We start from the raw sequence: 21,593 nt of genomic DNA, 5'->3' as shown, positions 1-21,593 counted from the left end.
TCATATTAAGATATTAATAAAAAGTAATTGTTACTTCCTGTTGTTTTTGTTGTAAGAGGTGGAATTAGATTTGTATGGGTTTGTTGAAAGATTACTTTCTTGCTTGTTCTAGGGTATAGTTTTGCTCCTTATGTTGGTGTTTTCCATCTATTATCCTTTGTAGGGCTGGATTTGTGGAAAGATATTGTATAAATTTGGTTTTGTCATGGAATATCTTGTTTTCTCAATCTATGATAATTGAGAGTTTTGCTGGGTATAGTAGCCTAGGCTGGCATTTGTGTTCTTGTAGGGTTTGAATGACATCTGCCCAGGTTCTTCTAGCTTTCATAGTCTCTGGTGAGAAGTCTGGTGTAGTTCTTATAAGCCTGCCTTTATATGTTACTTTACCCTTCTCCTTTACTCCTTTTAAAATTCTTTGTTTAGTGCATTTGGTGTTTTCATTATTATGTGACAGGAGGACTTTTTTTCTGGTCCAGTCTATTTGGAGTTCTGTAGGCTTCTTGTATGTTCATGGGCAGCTCTTTCTTTAGGTTAGGGAAGTTTTCTTCTATAATTTTGTTGAAGATATTTACAGGCCCATTACCTTGGGAGTCTTCACTCTCTTCTATACCTATTATCCTTAGGTTTGGTCTTCTCATTGTGTCCTGGATTTCCTGGATGTTTGGGGTTAGGAGCTTTTTGCTTTTTGCATTTTCTTTGTCTGTTGTGTCAATGTTTTCTATGGTGTATTCTGCCCCTGAGATTCTCTCTTCGATCTCTTTATTCTGTTGGTGATGCTTACGTCTATGACTCCTGATCTCTTTTCTAGGTTTTCTAACACCAGAGTTGTCTCTCTTTCTGATTTCTTTATTGTTTCTATTTCCATTTTTAGATTCTGGATGGTTTTGCTCATTTCCTTCACCTGTTTGATTGTGTTTTCCTGTAGTTCTTTAAGGAATTTTTGTGTTTCCTCTTGAAGGGCTTCTAACTGTTTACCTGTGTTCTCCTGTATTTCTTTGAGGGTGGTTTTTTTGTCTTTCTTGAAGTCCTGTATCATCACCATGAGAAGTGATTTTAGATCTGAATCTTGCTTTTCTGGGGTGATGTTGTGTCCAGGACTTGCTATGGTAGGAGAATTGGGTTCTGATGATGCCAAGTAACCTTGGTTTGTGTTGCTTATTTTCTTACATTTCTCCCCCTGTCCCCTGCTATCTGGTTATCTCTAGTGCTACCTGCCCTTGCTAAATCTGACTGGAGCCTGTCCTTCCTGTGATCTTGATTATGTCATAACTTCTCAGAGTCAAGCTGTCTCTGGGATCCTGTGATTCTGGGATCCTGTGATTCTGGGATCCTGTGATCCTGAGCATGTTAGAGCACCTGGGAGTGGAGCTTCCTCTGGGTGTTGTGGGACTGGCTGTGGAGTTTGTGCCCAAGGTCTGCCTGTTTTTTTGTTTTTGTTTTTGTTTTTTGTTTTTTTAAATGTGATTTTAAGCATGGAGAAAGAAAGGCACTCAGGGAAAGGATAAACCGCACCCAAGTGTCTGCTTGAGCTTCTCAAGGTAAAGCTGTGCTTTCTTGTGTTCACAGTAATCATCCACGTGACTCTTGAGTTTCAGAGCTATGGTCTTTTAAAGGTTGCTGAGAAATGGAAATGAGGGGCCAGATAGTGGAGGTGCTTCCTGCCAAGGCCTCTGATCTGAATTTGCTTTTCAGGACCTACATGGTAGAAAGCGAACTGACACCTCTGACTTCATAAGAATGTGCATCTACACACCATATAAATGTAATGCCTACATACAGGAAAATTCCTGAGGTAAAAGACAGGATTAGAGTCGATAAGGTCACATTCTAGATCATGTTAGAAGTTCAGCTATCTAATAGTCTTTGTGAGAGTCCCAGAAAATATCCAAGAATAGAGTAAGTAAGACTATACCTGCGATCCTAAATTCCCAGACTTTAAGTCTGGCTCAGTGATTACTGCTTTAACAATTACTTGAAAATATATCTGTGTAAAATGAATGTCATCTGCACAGCAAATTTTGTTCTGTGTGCTGGAATTCTTGATTCTAAGCTGATAATAGACAATAGTCCCTCTGGAATGAGGGATTCCTTTTCTTTACCATATGCCCATAACTTTCCCTGTCCTTCTGCCCTACTTCTAGCCTACCACCAAAAGATTTTGGGTTTCCACTGAAGTATTCTTTGATGTTAGGTTACACTTCAGTAGGTTTTGATTTAGAACCTGTTCTCATATCTCTGACTCCATTTGGCAAGCTGGAGGGAGTTAGAATGATGGTTTTCTAGAGTTGGTTTTTCTAGCCCAGAGTTCAAGGCTGAGATGGGCAGTGTAGTCCCACTATAAACCTTGTTTCAGGGATTGGCAGTAGGCTCAGAAAGATTTCACTATTGAACATTAATGTTGTCCTAAGTGTCAGGTGATTTTATGTAAAAGAAAAGTGAGGAGGAGTATGCTGCATATGAGCTAGAGAAAGAAGGTACTCACTATAGGTGCTTAATGACCCACATTTTGTTATAACAATTGGAATAGTTTTCTTAGAGTAATCAAGAAATCCCTTAAAAGGAAATAGGTTTCCAGGACTTTTTGGTCCATTTGTTTTTAAGAATTCCATTTAGATAATACAATGTTTTTATATACAGTGTTACTTTGAAAATCAAGTGAAATGATTTAGATAAAAAATTAACATTTAAGGGTACTGATTTGTCCTCAATATACTTGATTCCTTCTTCTTAATAAGAAACATTCTAATTTTGATGCAAATTTAATTATATCCTCAGTATAACCATTAATATTAGCAACTGATTGCATTTCTGAGTTTGAAAGTTTGTTCTTGATAGTGTAGAAATCTCAGACTACAAACAGATCATTTACAGAGACTATTCAATTGACAGATTAGAAGCTGTTTTGCATTTTAAGTACCTTAACTTTTTTAGAGAAAGCACTAAATAATTTAGAGTGCTTGTCAGTACAGAGAATGATAATCCAGCTCACTACTGTGTGGTCATTTGATATAGATTTATGGTATTTCTTAAAATAAGTTATGGTTGGAAGAGTATTTCATACTGGCCAGAACCTTTGCGTGTTAACTGAGAGAAGGGATAACGTTGATTAATAAAAAGAGGAAAGATGATACTGTGCTGCAAGTAAGTACTTTGGATACTGCTTGCTGTTTGTTAGGACCTTAAACAGATGAAAGATTATTAAATAGTGTTCTAGGTCAGTAGAAAGTAGGTAAGATAGGCATACCCTTAGCTAATATGTTATACACAGCTTAGCATTTCTAGTCTATCTTTTTGGATGTTTGTGGATGGAATACAGGGACTCGAACATGCTGAGGAAGTACTGTGCCACTGATTTACTTTTCCAGCTGAACTGAGAATTTTTCTAAAATAATGATCTCAAGAAATCTGGTTATTTTATCATGTGTTGGCTAGTTTTTATGTCAATTTAACACAAGCTAGAGTCATCTGAGAGGAGGGAGCCTCAATCGAGAAAATGGTCCCCGTAAGTTCAGGTTATATAGGCAAGCAAATGTTTAGGACATTTTTTAAATTAGTGATTGATGTGGGAAGACTTGTCCATTGTGGGTGATGTTACCTTTGTCTGGGTGCTATAAGAAGCAAGCTGAGAAAGCCATGGGGAGCAAACCTGTAAGCAGCACCCTTCTAGGGCCTCTATGTCAGCTCCTGACTCCTGTTTGAGTTTCTGCCCTGACTTCAGTGTTGAACAGTGATGTGAAATCACAAGCCAAATAAACCCTTTCCTCTGCACCTTGCTTTTGGTCATGGTGTTCATCACAGTAGTAAAGCCCTGAGACACATCCTTTACATCCTTTACTTGATCTGGATGTGATTTCTGACTAGGGCAAGCAACCTTCTGATGGACTTCATGGGACTTGATTTTAAAGTTCAGAAAGACAAAAAGCAGGACAAGAAGTGACTTAAAGATAGAAGTTCTCATTTCTGCAAAGTATGAATGTCTTGGAATAATCTGAGCACAGTCTCTTTGTATCTTTGTTCTGTGAAATTCTGATTCATTATGCCAACTAAAGAAAGATCTAGGAGAGTGGAGTACCCATGGAGCTCCCAGCCCCAGGCTGCCTACTTGCTGTAGCAGACCTTTCTGGGCTCTTCTCCCAGTGTGGGAGAGAAGCATGGGCAGAATTCTCATGTGGATTGAATTCACCTTTGGAAATAATTAGGGCAGAGAGAGTGAATGAAGCTAGGAGTTTTTTTCTCCCTAAGAGAGGTAGGGGTGTGTGTGTGTGTGTGTGTGTGTGTGTGTGTGTGTACCACAGCTTTTCCACTTAACCTTAGAAGTAGAACCAAAAGTGGAGTGAAGCCAGAAAGTACTGGCTTCGCTGATTATGTTACACAATAGACATTTTCATAAGTGCAGTGAACTAAATATGGACCCAAGACTTAAATGTGGCATGCTGAAAATTGTGATTTTTCAAACTTTAGGTGATTTTGAGAAGTTTTCCAGGTGTTTAGTTATACTACCTTTACAAAGGAGGATCTCAGAAAGAGTTCTGTATTTTCATTAAAGCCACTACCTACCTTCTCCTGGGCAGCTGATTTCACAATAGTGCAATTTGTACTAGACGATCTCTTTTATAGTCTGTAACAGTTTCTTGGAAATCTGTTTCCTTGCTCCATCTACTTTGCCCAAGAAATTTAACTTTTGTTTGTTCTTTAAGTCCTCTCATGTGAGGAGAGCATGATGAACAGACGAGGCCTAGGTTTTCTCTATACAAACTTCTATTTTTCTGGATTGGAAAGGAAAAAGCACTTCCTGCAGGAGAACCAGAAATCTGATGTCCAAGCACCACATAAAATTACAGGGTGCAGCAGGCCACCTGAGACCCAGTGCTCTAGAGATAGAGATTGCAGTCCCTGAGGTAAGCTGACTAGCCAGACTGCCCAAATAGGCAAGCCCTGGATTTTGTCTTAATACTAAGATGGAAAATGATCAAGGGAAATATTCAGTGTCAGGCTTTGGCCTCCATGTGTGATGTGTACACAAATGTATGCATGTATATTCATACCCAAACATGCATGAGCACCAACATTTGCACATATACCACATACATACACATCCAAAGGGGTGGGGGGAACTTTGAGGGTTTTTTTGTTTTGTTTTGTTTTGTTTTGTTTTTTGACAACTTCTGAGTGTCTGTGGAAAAGGCTTACACTTTTGGGGCACCTTTCTGCTCATTCATTGGCTTACATTTGGCTTTTCTTCCTTTTGCCAAGTCATTTGCCATCCTTTTCCCTCATGTGTACATGAATATATGTAATTATTGAAGACACAGCTTGTACTATTATTCTGTGTCTCATGTATGTGGAGGTCAGAGGACAGCTTTGTGTAATTGATTATTCTATCCCTCCATCTTTACTTGGGTTCTGGGGATCATGGCCAGGCTGCACTGTCACTGGCTCTCCTACTTTTTGTTTTGTTGCATGAGTTTAAAATGTATTAGTGTCACATAGTTGTACAAATTAGGCTCATATGAAAATATAAATTGTAGCCATTTTCCCTTTTACCTTTTCCTATCTTGATTCTGTGAGGTTTTATTGATTGATTGGTTGATTGATTGATTGATTGATTGATTGGTTTTTTTGAGACGGGATTTCTCTGCATAGCCCTGGCTGTCCTGGCCATCCTGGCCAAGTGCTGGGATTAAAGGCATGCGCCACCACTACCCGGCTGATTCTGTGAGTTTTGAGAGCAGCATTTTCCTCTATAATATTGAAACTAGAAGTCCCTGTACACTTTTTATTTAATGTTATAATAAATGTCTAGCAGTTTAGAACAAAAGGTAAGAAATGGACCATTATCACCTAGCAGGAGAATACTACCGCATTAGTTCAAGATAGCCCATCTTGATAACTTCTTCATATGTGCTTTAATCTCCACCTCCTTGGTTATTACCTAATTTCCCCTTTGAGTATTTTTTTTTTTTAAGATTTATTTATTATATGTAAGTACACTGTAGCTGTCTTCAGACACTCCAGAAGAGGGCGTCAGATCTCATTATGGGTGGTTGTGAGCCACCATGTGGTTGCTGGGATTTGAACTCGGGACCTTCAGAAGAGCAGTCGATGCTCTTAACCCACTGAACCATCTCGCTAGCCCAAGTATTGTTAATTTGAGCATTACCATAAAGAATTAGTTATCCTTCTAAATAGTAAGATGGTAATAAATACTACTTGGTCCCTACTAGCTATTGCTAATTAATTACTAACCATAGTTTTCAAGGTAGACTCTTAGGTGCCTTCAGACTTGCTGCTTAGCCCAGGAGTGATATTGACCTTTTGGTCCTTCCCCCAAGTACTGGGGTTTCAAGTGTGTGACACTGCTTAGTTTATGTTTTGCTTGGGGTTGAGCTCAGGGCTTCATGTCTGCTGGTAAGATACTTTAGCATTTGAACTACATCCCAGCCCCAGCACATTTTGTTATATTTACCTGACCAAAAGCATTTATTTATTAGTACTAAAATTGCAAATAATGTTTTTCTAAAGTTTACAGTGGGATTCCTTCCTCCCCTCCTTTACAGAATCTTTTGGGAATGTGATTACTCAACTCAAAAAAGAGACAAGTCTTAAAAGCTGGCATTAGCTAGGCATGGTAACTGCATCCCTATCTAAGTACTCTGGAGGCTTAGGCAGTGGGTTAGTAGTTCAAGGCCACTATGGTAGTTAGTGAGACACATCAAAAAACAACAAAAAGGGGGCTGGCAAGATGGCTCAGTGGGTAAGAGCACTGACTGCTCTTCCAAAGGTCCTGAGTTCAAATCCCAGCAACCACATGGTGACTCACAATCACCCGTAATGAGATCTGACGCCTTCTTCTGGCACGGCTGAAGACAGCTACAAGTGTACAATAATAACATACAGTGTATAATAATAAATAAATCTTTAAAAAAAAAAGGTGTTTTCCTAAATCACTAAATGTGGGTTCCTTTTACTCTTTCTTTCTTCTTGTGTTTTGTTTTTGTTAAAACAGATTTTCACTATGTAGCCCAAGCTGATCACAAACTTTTTGGCGACTTCCTGCCTCAGTCTAGCCTCCCTCGTGTGAGCCAACATTCAACAAACATCAGTTTTTGTATATTACATCTACATAAGTATGTTTGGTTTATGTTTTATTTATTATTTTGTGTGTGATGTGTATAAGGGTGGATGTCTGAGTACCATGTGTGTGGAGGCAAAGGAGAACTCTCAAAAGGTAATCAGTTCTCTCTGTTCACCAAACTTGCATCCTCAGCCTTGTACAGCGAATGCTTTTTACAAAGTGAACCATTTTCTGTTCCTATATTGTTTCTCAAACCAAGATTATACCAAAGATGTCAAAGAAGGATATCTTTTGGAGTTTTACACTTTGGCCTGTTTGTAGACTGAAATATTTGAAGTTAACACCTTTACAATAATTTAAAACCATTTTCATTTCCTCTGTAAATATGTATTTACTGTGTTCTGTGGTAAACATTACCTTTCCCTTTATGATTCATGAAGAGTCTTAAGCATTGCTGAGCACTAACTAGGAAGTGCTGGCTTTGAATGGTTTTCAGAAACCAGTTCTTTAGAAATTGAGTAGGTAAGAGATTTATATCTCTGATGCTTTTGATTCTGGGCTTTGAGACACCCATCTCAAGGTCACATGGCAAAAGATGTTCAGCGATCATTGCAGAAGATCCCCCCAGTGTTTTAAATTTATCTCTTAAAACTTTGACTCCTATTTTAATTTATTTTAAATAAAAGACTTTTGTTTTGACTTTTTTTTCCCCACTTATTTGTTGGTGGATAGCTGTTTGTAGGGGTCAAGACACCTTTTGGGAGTTGATTGTTGTCTATCTTCTTGAAGCACTCTCTCTTGCTTCTGCCACTCTGTGCTCCAGGCTTGCTGGCCCATAAACTTCCATAGGAGAGCTTGAGTAGGTATTTCCTGTCATATCTAACTTTTTGAATGTGGGTTTCAGGGATTGAATTTAGTCTTGAACTTGTGCAGCAAACACTTTTACACACTCTTTAAGCTTTGGTTCTAGACAATTTAAAGGTAGGCCTTGGGGACTTTAGCTTCCTTGTATTTTGGCCTATGCTGGAGTCCAGTGGATTTCAACTTCAGGACCAATAAAGAGCAATTACTGATCCCTGTGCTAAAGAAGTGGAAATTGGGTTCTAGCTGACATGAGAAAGCCCAGTCCCTAGCAGTTCAGTTTGCAGCTTTTCAAACCACAAACAAATCAAAAAAGAAAAGCCTGGTTTTGGGGTGACAGAGTTAGACATGTCTGGTCTTCCTACTTCAGGAACTTGAGTTATCAAGGTTGTAGCCATGCAGTATAAAGGTCAGGTCAGAATTAATGTGTTTCTACTTTTTCTCCTGGTTAAGGGAAGCTGTGAAATTGGTAAAAGTGGTAATGACTTTAGCATTAAAAATAGTGAAAATACACACATTGTTCATTGTAATGGGTTGAGAAGGAGAGACTGCCACGTCCCCACTTGTAATTTTTGTTGATTTCTTTTCTTAAATGGCTTTTGGGTACCATTCAATTCTTGAAGAGAATATAGTATAGACCAAAAAATCTTGCAGATCAAGGACTTGTCATCTATTGTACGACATTTAGACTATCATAGTTTAACTTTCTGCTGATTACTTAATGATCCAGAAGAAAGAAAGGAGGTAATTTTGACCAGGATAGTGTATGGTGTACTGTTAACATCATTTTGTCACTGACCATACAAAAATTAATGGTGGGAGAGACATTGGTAACTTGAGTTTTATGAGAGTGGTTGTATTTGTTGTACTTACTGTGTAAAGGGGAAGAATGTAAATTAAGTATTACTCTGTCACACAAGCCCTCCAATGTGTCTGTTAAAACGCCCGTTTTAAACTGATAAGCTAGAAGTACCATACAGTGACAAACAAGAGTGTAGTGGGTTGAATTGCATAGAGTAGAATACAGCCTACCACTGCTTTCTTTTTGAAAAATGTCTACAATTCTATATTTAGTTTTCTCCACATATTTTTATCCCACTACCAGCACATAGCATTTGTGAGATAACTGTCAGTCAGGATGAATGGTCAGAGGGACTTAGAAGTAAGAAAAAGTGTACTAATTGTTGGAAGCTTTTAAGAAACCCCACCATGGTGTTTAAGAACTCTGTTACTGCCTCCTGTTGTTCTGTTAGGTAAGTGGTGGAGTTTAAAATTTATATGGTGTCCTAACTAGCTAAGACTTGGGCAGGGGCTTATTGTTCATATAACTGGATTGGTCTTGCAGTTTATTTTCTTCAGGACTGCACATCTTACATACTGAGTGATTTGTGTTCAGGAAAGTGATGAACCTGATATGTATGTATCTGGGCAATACTAATATTTATAACTCAGAGCTGAGAATTTTTGGACTCGAAGGGCTTGTGTTTTAAAAACCAACTGTTGTGATATTTTCATGTCTTGCTTTTATCTATTTGCAGTATTATGTGTATAAGTCACATTTTGAACTTGTGCTTTTTAAAAGAAAATAATGAACTTTTAGGATACAAACATAATTGTAAAATATAAGAATTCAAAATTCAGTTTCATATAAAAAATATGGAATAACCTAATGAAACATGTATCATTACTTCTTTCAAATACATGTGCTAAGAAACAGCCTGTTTCTTTTCTCAAAAAATTGTATTTTGAAAATTGTAATATGAGTGCTATATTTACCTATTTTCCTCCTCTTTATCCTCCAATTTTTCTGCTCCTTTCTCAAATTCATGGCTTCTTATTCTTTGATCATTATTGTTATCTACACATATATTTATAAATATAACTTGCTGGGTTTATTTAGTTTTTTTAGCTCTTGTATACGTGTTTTGGACTGATGGGTTGGGAATAGATCTGCTATCAGAGGCTTGTCCCTTGAGCAGACAGAGTCTCTCACAGTCCTTAATTACCTATAGCTTTTCAGTTAGGGGTGGGGACTTGTGAAATTTCACCCATCTACCTTGGCAAAACACCCCGTTTTTAAAGTTAGTATTAAAGATAAACAATCTTCTCATTTAGAAAGGAAGACCTTAGCCTTTAGAGAGTAATACACTTGATTGGTAAAGTCCTATCTCTCCCCAGTTTTATACTTTGTTTTTATTTAATTGTAAATTCATAAGAACAAAGCTTGCCATAGCATTGAAATCTTACAAGCAACAATTTATAAGTATACAATTTTATTTTGATAAAAGTATTTCCTTCCTAAATATAAACATACTAGTAAAATGATAAGTCAACACTAACATTTCTCTAGTAAAGGAGATACATTTTAGTATGTTTGGTGATTTGTTTTGTCTTTTCCCTATTATATAGTACTTTATCAGAAAGACTAAGGCTTTTGTTACTGAAAACTTGATTCCTTCACTCCAATTCCTTATTTTAACTAGAAAATCATTAGTTTGTATAGAATTTTGGCTGTTGGAACAAGCCACAGAAGGACCCTAAATATCTCAGAAGAGTTTTCTTGAGACGGAAGGCAGATATATTTTGGGGCGTAAGTTTGAAGACATTCCTCAATGAGCTATATCTCTGCACTCTTCAGAGTAAAGACAGGATTTGGGCATGGGGATGGCTTATTCCTAGCTGGAAGCTCAACCAGGAGGACCTCTATGTAGCATTCTGTTTGCAGTACTCTTAAGCTCTACAGCTCCCCAAGAGACCTTGATCTTCTCCAAGTTGGCTCCCAGCTTGAGCACTGGCCACTCTTGTTAGCCCCAGAGGACATAGTGCCAGAGCTGGAATTTGCCATCATCTTGCCTTAACCTCTTAGTGCTTTGGATATACAGGTATGGACCTTCATAGCTGGAGAAAGAAACTCTGTGTGTGTGTGTGTGTGTGTGTGTGTGTGTGTGTGTGTGTGTGTGTGTGTGTGTGCGCGTGCATGTGTGTACTTGTATTTCTTAAATTTGGTCTTTTGGGTTTAAAATAGCTTAAATTTTAGGTTCGAATTGGTCTCTTGTTTTATTCATGATGTATTTTATTCTGATTCTTTTAAGACAACATCAACTACATGCTGCGTTCAAGGAAGTGATCACTAAATCTAGATTTCAGAGAAAAAATATACAAAAGCTGATAGACGATTTAACCTGCTTTTACTGCCTGGGATAGGAAGAGAAGGCCGGGATGGAATGGGAATAAAAAAAGTTTTGCTATTGAGTATTCTGTAAGAACTGGTGATGTTGTATGCAATGGACACAACATTAGATCAGATCAGTCTGTTAGAGACCTACGTAAAAGGTGGTATAACATAGCTGCAAAGCAAAGGCCTGAAGCTCTTGTCCTAGATGGGCTGCTAAAAGCTGGATCCATTGAAAAACCAAACCAAACCAAAACAAAACAAAAAAACAACAACAAAAAGCTGGATTCAGCTTAGCCCAAGAAGCTGAATGCTTCCCATTCTTGTTAGAGCCAAGTGAGCTCCAATTCTGGCCTCTCCTTCTTCTATGAAACAGAACAGGGTACACAATTTACCATGCTCCTGTTTACTGTGTTTGTCGTGAGATTTTTCCAAGTACAGAGACTGCTCTTTTAAGTTTTACGGGAAAGGAATTATGACCAATGTGGTCATACATATTGTTTTTGATGCTGAGTATTGAAGCTGCAATCTGGCAAAGCAGTGTTCTACCACTGGGCTACACCACCCACCCTTCCCTCCTTTACTTTCACTTTTTCTTTTATGTCACTGAAGTGGCTGTGAATTGTCACTAGTGTTTTGATGTTAATGATTAACATTCTTTGTCTTTCTCCTCCAGATGCAGGATGCTCTGTAGTGAATGTGTGTGTGCCTTGGTATCATACAGCATTGTTTGTTAGGTGGAAGGTGTGTCTTGGTATTTTCATTGGTGCTCTTGATTGATCCTTAGCTGTTGCTTTGGTTCTGCCTTGCTACCCGGCAAAACCAGAAATTAGCTGAATTTGGAGTTTTTAGCAAGAAGACATGTTTGTAGATTATGAAAGACAGTACACTGGTAGAAAAGTTTACCTCTTGAACCCTGGTGAAGTGTGGGGAAGGTTGCACTGGTGCAAGAAGAAATGAAGGGAGGAAATTCCAAATCTGTGCATCATAGCTTGTCATCATTATGGGGCATGTGTCAGTAAGCACTCACCTGTGGTGTTCTGTCAGACCGTTTCCTGTAACTCACTGTGAGTGATGATTATAAGTCAGCTCAGTTTAGACGAGGCTGAATACAGCTGTAAGATAGGAAATCTGATTTTGTTTTATTAGATGCTTGGGACCATTAGAATATCAGCTTCCAATATTTTTTTAAATTTCTTTAAGCTTATAGAAAGTTACAGCAACCTTGTAAATAATTGCTGTGTGCCACTTAGTAGAGTCTGACCTCCCTTAATATTTTGTCCAAAATATTATTGTATTTTTCTAGTCAGAATGTTCTTTGATGTGATTGGTTGTTAGTTTTTGTGGTTGTATATGCTGCATGATTGTGTGTGTGTTTGTGTGTGTACACATATGTGGAGACCAGGAGACAACTTCAGAAGTCATTTCTTATGAGACATCCTCCTTGTCTCCTGAAGCAGGGTTGGTTTCCCTGACTTCAGGGCCAGCCAGGAAAAGGAGGCTGTGAGGCCAGAGAAGCATAGGGATCGTCCTGTCTGACTTCCTAGGCTTCCCAGCACTGTGTTCACTGTTTCCTGTTATTTATGGTTTGGGGATGGTTGGTTGGTTGGTTGGTTTCTTTCTTTCTTTCTTTCTTTGCATGGATGATAGGGTCTAACTCAACTTGTGTTCTTGCACAGCAAGTATTTACCAAAAAGTAGTGTTTTTCCTGACTTGAGAATTGACTTACATGCATCATATTGTATTCTTTTACTGTGCATTCTTTTAGCATATGAATATTATCATAAATGCCTAAAACAAGGATATTGTATTTTATAAGAACTTTACTGTTACCAGATTAAGAAAATATAAAACCAGGATTCTCTAACTGCTTTTATTGGTTTTTTCAATACTGTTTATTTTGGGCTTGGGTTTTTTTGTTGTTGTTGTTCTTTGCTTGCTTACTTTATTTTGTTTTTTGAAACCACATCACACTCTTAAGCACAGAATGGCTTGAAACTCATGACACTTGCACTCCTCCATGCAAACAAACAACAAGCAAACTACCCCTAAACCAAAAATGATAAGAAACAGTGAACACAGTGTTAGGAAGCCTGGGAAGCCAGACAGGACGATCCCTATACTTCTCTGGCCAGGCAGCCCCAGATCAGGGAAACCAACCCTGCCTCAGAAGATAAGGTGGATGTCGTCGTCATCCTCCTCCTCCTCCTCCTCCTCCTCCTCCTCTTCTTAAAGATTTATTTATTTGTTTTATGTGTATGAGTACACTGTGGCTGCTGGGAATTGAACTCGGGATGGCCCTGCTCATTCCAGCATAATATACTGTCCTCAGACGCACCAGAAGAGGGTGTCAGATCTCATTACAGGTGGTTGTGAGCCACCATGTGGTTGCTGGATCTGAACTCAGGACCTTCTGAAGAACAATTAGTGCTCTTAACCGCTGAGCCATCTCCCCAGCCCAAGTTGAATGTCTTCTAAAGAATGATTTCTGAAGCTATCTCCTGGTCTTCCACATATGTATACATATATATGCGATTGTGCAGCCCATACAACCTAGATGATAGATGTGTAGGTATGGACCTCATATTCCCAGCTTCAGTAAATGTTCATTAGCTTGTCTATTTCAACCCAGGAATTCTAACCATGTGACATTTTCCGCCACATTTCTTTGACCTCACTCTTGTTCTAAGGACCATTTCCTTAATTTTTGTTTTTACAGACATTGATGTGTTTAAAGTGGGTAGCAAACATTTTGTAGAATATCCATCAGATTGGGCTCATCAGTGTGTTCATGACTGAGGTTAGGAAATAATCTATCTGTGGTATGAGCTTCTCATTGTACCATATCAGGAGGCATGTGTCCACCTGCATCTTTGTCAGGAGTAAATTTTCATTGTCTGATTAGTGTGAGATCTGCTGGAGTCCTCTTTTTCAAAGTTCTAATAAGTCACCTTATTAGGTGGAGATGCACCTTGATACTTGGTGTATAGCAGCCTTCATAAAACCTTCATCCACGAGCTTTAACCCTCTCTGATAATTTTAGCTGAATCATTGTAGTGACCCAGGTGATTAGTCTCAAGTCTTTAATTGTGTGAGCTCAAAACTGCAAGAGGGAACCTATTTCAGCTGCTGTGTCCCTTTGCTTTAAAGAGTTTAGTGTCGGACAAGAAGCTGTCAGTCAACTTGTTGTTCATTTTAAGCACTTTTGTACCCTCAGAGGTAAACCTGCTCTTTTCCTTTCTTTTCAACAGTGCTTCAGTTCTCTTCCTTTTTCTCCTTTCTTGAAGTTGCTCCTTCCAGTTTCCCATTAATTGTTATTCCAAAGAGATAACTTTCTGAATTTATAGCCATCCTGTCATGTTCCTGATAAAGCTAATTTACTTAACTAGTGTTGTACTTGACTATATGATACTCAGTTCCAGAAGTGGCTTGCTGTAAATACAGTGGATCACTGTAGCCTGTCATCTAATCAAGCCTGAGGCTCAAGAGTACTGGGTTTAGGAGACAGAAAGATCCACACTCAGTTCCATAGTCTGCAAAAAGTGTGTAATGTATAGATGTTTGCAGGAAGGAGGCAAAACTCTTGTGTAAAAGGTTTTCTAGGAAGTTACAAACTTTGTGAAATGTTGGATTATTTCTTAGATCCTTTGTGTTTATATATGTAGATTATAAATATTTGTTTTGAATAAACAGTCATTTTTATAGCATAGCATATATGTAGTATTTTAACATTAGATAATGTAAAGTATTCAAAATAATTGTAAAAGTTACCAACCTTGAAAATTACTGTGTTTTTTTAAAATCATGCTGCATCTGTTAAGTATCTTATATTCATGAAATAGTAAAGCTTGTCCTAAACTTTACTATAGAGAATGACAACAGTATAGGTATATTGAAGCCTGTATGCATAGAGAAGAAAGATACTTATCTGGATTTTCAAGAACAATTTTATTGAAATTTATTTTACCTAAAGTTTATTGCTAATAAGAAAGAAAAGCATTGAGCCATCTGAGCCTAAAGTCTGCCTGTGTGTGTAACTCTGTCAAAACCAGAATTTTTTTTTTTTAGTACTCTAATTACTTATTTTATTTTATTTTATTTTTTTACTCTATTTACCTCATAGTCACAGCCCCCCACCCTCTCTCTTCCCAGTCCTACCCTTGCAAATCCCTTTCCCCATTGCATTCTCCTCTTCTCTTTAGAGAAGGAAACCCCAGCTTGGATACTGCCTTATCCTGAGATGTCTGGTCTCAGCAGTACTGGGCATATCCTTTCCCACTGAGGCCCAGCCAGGCAGTTCAGGTAGGAGAAAGAGGATTCAGTGGCAAGAAGCTGAGACTGAGACAACCCCAGCTCCACTTGTTAGGGGATGACCTACATGCAGACCAGGTTGTACATTTGCTATAAATGTGCAGGGGGTCTAGGTCCAGCTCCAGCATGCTCCCTGATTGCATGTTCTGTTGGTACCCCGCTATGGTCCTGGATTAGTTGACTCTGTAGGTCTTCTTGTGGTGTCCTTGACTCCTCCAGTTTGCCCAGTTCTATCCCCCACTCTTCCACAGCCTGATGTTTGGCTGTTGGTCTCTGCATCTGCCTCCATCCCCTGCTGGATGAAGAATAAGGCTAGAATTTAAAAAATAAATTGGATAAAGATATGGGCAATAATACCACTTAAGAGCACTCTGCTTCAGTTTTCTTACATTCATTTATTTATCGTGGGTGGAAGAGGGTTATATCTGTCACAGCATGCATGTGAAGGTCCAAGGAGAACTTAAATCAGTTCTTTCAATCAATAAATTCTGGGGATCAAACTCAAGTCTTCAGGCTTGGCTGCAAGAGCCCTTACCGGATGATTCATCTTACTAATCCCCGCATCAGATTTTAAAGTAATGCCATTTTTATCTAGGAGAATAGTTTTTTAAAAATGGAATCTTTTAACTAAAATGTTTCTGCAGTGCAAGTTGTCATTATGACTGCCTATGTATACATTAATGAAATAGAGATAGGATTTTATCTTAGCTGTAATTACCTCCTAATTTGTAAACATTGTGATTTTCTTGTGTTTATTTTAACTTTTCAGTATGAGTAGGATTATGTATTTCTTACAGAAATGCAGTCTTATTTTCCAGGGAAGCCTTCTCTCACCTTACTTATCCACAGCAGTGGTGGTACTGTAGGACAGAAACTGGGGACCTGTGCCGCAGGTCTTCATGGCACATGTCAGACAGAAAGGTAGTAACTCCTGCTGTAAGAATAAGACTAGGACTTCTGTCTCTTAAGAGCTGTTACAGAGCTGTCTTTGGACCACTGAAGGCCCTTGACCACTTGTAAAGATGTGGCAGTTATTCTAAACAAACTGATGTGGCAGTTGTTTTAAATAAATTGCTAAGCTTCAGAAAAATTGAAGAATACTGAGTTTAACTAACTTTGAGTCAAATGATTATACAAAGTAACTCTTGCTCACATAGCCTATGGCCCTGTGTAGAATTGTTAGGTTATGGTTATGTATTAACTACATTCTTTCATTAGTGTCAACACCCCCTTCTGTGTCCCTGAAATAAAGCATTCCTTTAACTTTTAGATGACTAAAATGTTAATTTACATTATAAGTTTTAACTGTCTCAATCTGTTTCATGTTAAATGTGTTACAGGAATGAATCTGAAGTCTGCTGCAGTAAAACACTGAAGGCTTTAAAATGTTTTCTTGCATAAAAGTCAAACTTTAAGTAGCTGCTTATGAGGATAGGGAAGGCAGGAAGCTAATGTCTGTCTCAAGACACAGGACAGCTGTTTGCTCATCAACCTCAACTGTGTGAGTAGAGACCTAAGCCTGTAACCTTATGTAAGTGGACATAAAAACTTAACAAAAATCTAAAGTCTGTGAAGATACACCTAAGTCAGCATGATAAGGTTTCAGGGCCTCCTATTTCTGGTGGGTAGGATTTGAGGGGTGGAGTGGGTAGTAGGTGTTTAGTCGTAAGATACTATTTGCAGTAACACAGTGCTAGTGACCATACATCTTTAAGAAATTATCCTAAGTTAGCGTCTGCATGATTAATTTTCTTGTGAAGAAAAAAAGATTTTTTTTTAGATTGCTGTTTATTTTACAGTTAATTTCACCCAACTATAAAATTTATCTTAAGAATTAAGTGATGTTAATATGGAACTTTTTCCTTAGAATTTAGTAATATAGAGAGAGCATTACCTAAAACTAAAAGAATGCTTATTTCTTAAATGCAGTTTGAAATGTTTTAATGTATTTTATTATTAAAGTATTTGGGCAAGTTAAATTCATAGCGGTGGGAAAAGGAGTTTCTTCTCTTTTGCTAAGAGTTATCACCTCAAGAATCCTCTTAGGAAGATGCCTTTTTTTTCCTTCTTCAGTTTTTGTTGTTGATGATGGATTTTAGGAGTGAGGCTTGAATTTGGATTCCCTTCTCTTCAGAAGAATGTGTGATGTGTGTGGATGGGTTTCTGGAAGTCTGCAGGAACTGAGCAGGCTAGTCAGCCTGTCCACAGACTCGGTGTTTAACTCTGGGTGAGGCAAAGAGCATTGGCGGTTGTTTGCTTAGGGTATTTGTATCTAAGATGAGTCACTTTCTCTTTAATGTCACAAATGGACTATTCTTCAAAGCAGTGAACAAGAAGACACAAAAAGGAGTGATGAATGCATACTGAATATGGATAATTCCTTTGGGAAAAACAAAGGTTTCTGTTTGCTGATTCTCTTATTTATTGGTTGGTCAGGTGATACACAGATGTCTGTATCTGAGAAGCTTCAAAGGAGTGATATTATAATCCCTTGTTTAAGAATGACAAGCCTCACTGTCCTGATGCTCTGACCTGTTAAACAGGCAACTTAACTCTTTACAAAGTTGTTTGACACTTCACTGGTAACGCTAAGATAAATTATTTGATGCTGCACTTTTAAAAGAAAAGGAGTTGGGGAATCAGGAATCCAATACTTTTTCCTCTCTTTTTTTAGAGTCAAAAATAAAGACAATTCAAGGTGAAAGAAACCTTTGGAGCGTGATCTCTAAGTCAGACTAGGGGGAAAGGAGAATCAGCAGGAAAGGGAGGCCTCATAAAAAAGCATGTCAGAACAAAGTAACTAGGAAAATGGGTGGCAGGTTCCCCTCTGGCTTCTGCCACTCTTGAGTGAGTCTCTGTTCTGTAGTTCTCTTATCAAGGGTATGCAAGGAGAGCTAAGAAGCCATATAGGCTATTTCAACCAAAGGTCTGTGCAGATGATGTGCACATTCTTCTCTATCTCCCCTGCCCTGCCCTGCCCTTTACCTTACCAGGAAGGTGTATAGGCGTGTTGATCCTAGTCTCTCTTACCTAGATTTATTTGCTTTTGCATTTATTATGCAGTATGATTACATTGGAGTTCTGGCTACATGTGAACAAGTGGTCATTGTTAAGTGACTGTAGAGTCAGACTGTCCTGGTTTCACATCCTACGTATCACTTTTAATAGCCACATGATATTGAGGAATCACTTAACCTCTCCGTGCCTCTGTAAAACACAGTGATAATTTTCCATCTAACGCAGTGGTAAAGTTCAGTGATTCCACAGCACTTGGAAATGATTTCCATCAATACTATAAAGCCTCTATTTCTTCTTTGAGAGGAATAATACTAAGAAATATAATCCTTAAAGTAATAGTTTAGTTTTCTTTGGTTTTTGTCATGCTGAGGATTGAATCTTGGGTATCGTTCATGCTAGGCGTGTACTCTTTTCACAGCTACATTTCCAGCTCCCAAATAATAGACTTTGGAGGTAGGTGTGTGTGTGTGTGTGTGTGTGTGTGTGAGAGAGAGAGAGAGAGAGAGAGAGAGAGAGAGAGAGAGAGAGAGAGAGAGAGAAAGAGAATGAATATGTTTCTAGAGATCTAACTCACATTGGCTACACACTCCTTTACCCACTGAGACATCTCTCATCAACCCAGTATTAAGAATTCAGAAATGATGAACATATTCAGCTAAGCTACCATAAGAAACACCCAAGCACAGTGAGTGATTACCTTTACTCATCTATCCTTCCATTCTAAACTGCTGCCAGTATCTACCCATTTCACACCCTCGAGAGCCACATAAGGATTAGTGACTTAACTGTTTCAGACAGTGCTGTTCTATAGGATAACATTGGGTACAGTGTTCATATAAAGTCTGATGTTTATTGATGGTGCCATTCTATTTGTCTTGCCTGATATGGGTGCTGGAAATTGAACTTGGTCCTCAAGTTCATCGGTACACCAATGCTTGTAACTACTGAGCCATCTCTCCAGTCCTGCAGTAATAGTTTTTAAAAATGAAATTGGTAAGTAAGCAACCATTAACGTAACCACTGAGGTTTGTTAGTGACTATATTTTGGATTGAAGTTCACCACTTGACTTCTTTGTGTTATGAAAATGAAGGCTAACCACATCCAGGTTGGATCTTTGGGACATAGAATAGTGTTTTCCAAATATATTTTAGCCGTTTGAACTCCTTTGTTCAAATCAGACATTGTAAAAATACCAAAAAGGAACTGTTGGAGCAGATTTGTGGTGCACTCTGCCCCTCAGTATTCTTTTTCTGCACCCTTCTCCTCTAGCTGTGTACTTGATGGAACAAAACATACTTAGATCACATAAAACTGAGGAAGAATTACCTAAGTGTAAGATTCACAAAAACTATGCATATTGTTGTGTTTTTATTAATTTTTCAGTTCATAACTCTGGCCTCCTAGTAGATGTGCTATTATCTGAAGCTAAATATGATACTATAGATATAAAAGTGAAAAACATGATATCAGAAAACAAGCATTGAGTCCTATGTTTCATTTTATAGATGTTGTTGGCCATATCTCATTTTTTTTCTACTTACAGGCAGTTTCTCCTAAGTAATTTGTTTTTCTTTAGAATATTGTGCCTATTAAGTATTCAAATTCTTATTAGTTGTACTAACTGGTAGGAGGAATAACACCAATTAGTTTCAAATTAGCAAGCAGATCATATTGACTTACTTCATTTTATTTAGTGACAGTGTATTGGTTGCTTTTCTCATTTCTATGGGGAGGGGAAAAAAATCTTCAAACATCTGTGATTGCGTAGCAGGTAAAGACACTTGCTGCCAAACCTAAGTTTGATCTCCAGGATTCACATGGTAGAGTGAGAAAACTGACTCCTATGAGGGTGTCCTGACCTCCACACATGTGCTATGGAAAATGCTACTCTCAACGAATTCATAAATACTGTCCTAGTTAGGGTTACTGTTACTGTGATGGAACACCATGACCATGGCAACTCTTACAAAAGATAGTATTTAATTGGGGCCACTTGGAGGATTAGTTCATTATTGTCATAGTGGAAGCATAGTAGCATGCAGGCAGACATGGTACTGGAGAGGTAGCCAAGAGTTCTACATCCAGATGTGCAGCCAACAGGAAAACAGTGGGATGGCTTGAACATTTGAAATCCAAAGCCCACACCCAATGACACACTCCCTCAATGAAGCCACTCTCTATGAGCCTATGGGAGCCATCTTCATTCAAACCACCACAAATACATTTTAATATTTTAGGAAAGTAAGTTATCAAATCTTCCTATACTCCCTCCCTTCTAATTTCTTCCATCCTCTACATAACTATTCGCTCCAATTTCATGTGCCCTGCCACTGATTTATTTTTAAGTGTGTGTATGGGGAGGAGTATGGGAATGTGTATATGCTTTCAGGTACCTAGGAACCACAAGAGAGTATTGCAGTCCCTGGAGCTGCAGTTACAGGCAATAGCTGTCTGACGTAGCTTCTGGGAACAGAATGGAAGAACAGTACATGCTTTTAATGATGAACCATCTCTCCCTTGTACCTTTTATTTTTTATCAACTCAGTGAATCTACTTAGTACAATATATATATACACACATACACACACACACATGCACACACACATTATATACATACATATATATAGAGAGAGAGAGATGGGGGGAGGGTCTATTTTGCCTGACATATAAGGGTACAGTTATGATGTCAGGAGTGAGACGCAGCTGTTACATTGTATCCACAGTAGGTAAGCAGAGAGCCAGTAGTGCTGGTGCTCTGGTATTTTGTTTTTTTTTCTTGTTGTTTGGTTTTTATTTTGTTTGTTTTTGTTTTTGTTTTTTCCCTTTTTTATGCAGTCCCAGATGCCAGCCCATGTGATGATTCTACCCATTTTCATGGTACATCTTCCTTCTACTGAAAACACTCTCATAGATACACTGAGAAGTGTGTGTGTGTGTCCAGGATGATTCTAAATCTAAAGTTAACAGTGAGGTTTAACCACCACAGATACTATCTCTGACTTCGTTTTTCAATAGCCATTTTTATTTACTTTTGATGTCATGTAACATTCATTTTTATCCCTGTGAACTCTTCTTCAAAGCAATATGAGTAGCCGGGCGGTGGTGGCGCACGCCTTTAATCCCAGCACTTGGGAGGCAGAGGCAGGTGGATTTCT

At 38.3% G+C, this 21,593-nt stretch overlaps 1 protein-coding gene across 13 annotated transcripts in view; it reads left to right on the top strand.

Annotated features, from left to right (window-relative positions):
* Positions 1-21,593, top strand: part of Zfand6 (zinc finger AN1-type containing 6) — a 72,803-nt gene that overhangs the window by 23,986 nt on the left and 27,224 nt on the right. For 6 of the 13 annotated variants that reach the window (XM_031387240.1, XM_031387239.1, XM_031387246.1 and 3 more), the window contains exon 2: positions 16,760-16,920. The exons of the other annotated variants lie outside the window; for them this stretch is intronic. The gene's annotated coding sequence lies outside the window, so the exon portion shown is untranslated. The remainder of the gene's footprint in view (positions 1-16,759; positions 16,921-21,593) is intronic. 13 annotated transcript variants of the gene reach the window in all.

Source organism: Mastomys coucha, unplaced genomic scaffold (genome assembly GCF_008632895.1).
Source record: "Mastomys coucha isolate ucsf_1 unplaced genomic scaffold, UCSF_Mcou_1 pScaffold21, whole genome shotgun sequence".
Lineage (NCBI taxonomy): Eukaryota > Metazoa > Chordata > Mammalia > Rodentia > Muridae > Mastomys > Mastomys coucha.
The sequence above is the reverse complement of the archived record's forward strand: the minus strand, read 5'-3'. Positions and strand labels throughout refer to the sequence as shown.